A 2,067-nucleotide genomic window follows, 5' to 3' on the forward strand; every position below is an offset into this window, starting at 1 on the left:
TTCGACGCCACTTCCACCATCACCTTCGAAGCCGGATTAGCTTCGCTACTTTGTTTCTTTATTTGGGGTTCCATGCGTTGTGCCCCGATCATGACGTTTTAGTCTGAGTTGTACTCTGCCACTAGGCGGCTGCCAGCCGGCCTATGTGCGTTTTAAACCTCGTATGCGTGTGTCATGCTGAATCGTGTGGTGTCTTGTATGCTTTGATCGAGGCTTTATAATATAAAACGGAGGAAAACCCTATTTTTGTAAAGTGGCAAATAACCAAATTCCTCCTCCTTCAACGTGGCGCGGTTGTTGATGCTCAGGTGATGACGCTCCCCCGGCCGTTCCCCCGGCCGAGCAGACTGACCGATCGAGCTCTTTGACGTCCACCTGCTGCCGGTCATGGCGATGAACGTACGTACGTATGGAACATTGGTGTTGCAACGTAGCCTGTGGGGCGATATATACCGCTGACGGCTGACCCAGCACGAAACTTAGGCATCAAGCATCGCACGCAAGATCCACCGGCACGACCATCACCTACGCATGCATGGGCATGGTAGTCGTAGCGTCGTACGTCACGGAATGGAAATGGAAATATATTAGTGATCTGAGATCTCAGATACGTGCTCCACGTCCACACACGGTGTCACCTCCTCAGCATCACAGGCAGATGAGAGCCAGAAGATAACTCATTGTCTCCACGTCCACATGCAGACGGCAGCAGCAGGAGAATATCCGCATCGGAAACGTGCCCGGCCCGCCTCGTGCCGGACGTCAGCCCCACCGCCGGCCGGCCCATTAGGGCAACTCTTGACTATAAATAGGGCAACCACGTCGTCTCCTCCCCTCCATTCTCGCAAACCTGTGATACTGCTCGACCTCCTCATCAACCGCCCAGCGACGATCGACCTCCATACAGCCGACGATCTCCGCCGTGCCGTGCCACGGTACTCTCTTAAATTTCCTTCCTTCTTCTGGCTTCTTTCGTGTGTCGTTGATGCATGCGTGTTCTGGTTTTCTCTAGACGCCTACTATATGGCGCCGCAGACGCCGGTTCCTAGGTACGACCATGTCAGGATTATTGTCGAAAAAGATGGACGGATCTATATCAGCAGCGACGACGACACTGAATAGCCGGTGATATTTCGACCTCTTGTCTTAATTCCTTTGCTATCTATTATGTTTCCCCGTACATACTCAGATGGCTACAACCTACAAGTAATCAACTAGTACTACATCTCTATATAAATTTCCATTGTTATGTTTTTATCCACTGAAATACATATGCTTCATATACATACTTGCAGTTATCCTATGCTACAATTTACAGTCAACTAGCTTATTTAGTTATGAAGTTGACCATGAGCGCTAGTTGATTAGCCCGTCTGTGTCTAATTGTCTCTAATCGGCTGGTTGTTTATTATCCTGTCGGCTGGTTGTTTAACAGGCGGGACCTACAGTTGAGATTACAGGAATATTCAGTGAGTATTTCCTTTACTTCTCTTTACATCGGGTGTGCTTTCCGTTCAATTTGGTCTCCTATATCCTCTTTGTCCTTTCAGTAATTCGAATATGTTTCTTCTGAAGATATGGAAACTTTCAACACAGCGCTGCTACGCACACGACATACCAACCTCTCTCTTGTGCCCACTCATCCTTTGTTGCCGATGGGTTGTATCTTGCCGACGCCGACCGGAACTGCCCGCAGAATTGTGGTCCTCTACAACCCCGACAAGCGTCCCAATCCTCGTCTTTTTCGGTCGCCGCTGTTGCTGCCAAAACCATGCTGCCATCGTCTCGGTCACCCCTTCGACCACGCATCTCATCAATGACTGTATCGCCTATTTACCTGTCCTCATGCCGTACCTGCTGATTTGAGGCCGAGGAGTGTTGTCGTGATTGCTTGTATATATCTTGGATTCTTGAACAAGTGGCGAGAAATCGACTTGTAACACATGTACTTGCTGTTTCTGTACTCCCTATTTGCGACATATGAACTGCTGGTGAAGCCATATGTACTCTGAAGCATGTGTGTGTGTGCGCGCGCATGCATGTGTGTAAATAATATGGCATCATGGA

The 2,067-nt window shown here is 49.1% G+C and overlaps 1 long non-coding RNA gene across 1 annotated transcript; it reads left to right on the forward strand.

Annotated features, from left to right (window-relative positions):
• Positions 1 to 843: 843 nt before the first annotated feature.
• LOC123429151 lies at positions 844 to 2,067 on the forward strand. Its single transcript, XR_006622624.1, has 4 exons — positions 844 to 935; positions 1,013 to 1,125; positions 1,436 to 1,469; positions 1,576 to 2,067. It is a non-coding gene; the product is annotated as an uncharacterized LOC123429151 (long non-coding RNA).

This window comes from Hordeum vulgare, chromosome 2H (genome assembly GCF_904849725.1).
Source record: "Hordeum vulgare subsp. vulgare chromosome 2H, MorexV3_pseudomolecules_assembly, whole genome shotgun sequence".
In the NCBI taxonomy this organism is placed as follows: Eukaryota; Viridiplantae; Streptophyta; class Magnoliopsida; order Poales; family Poaceae; genus Hordeum; species Hordeum vulgare.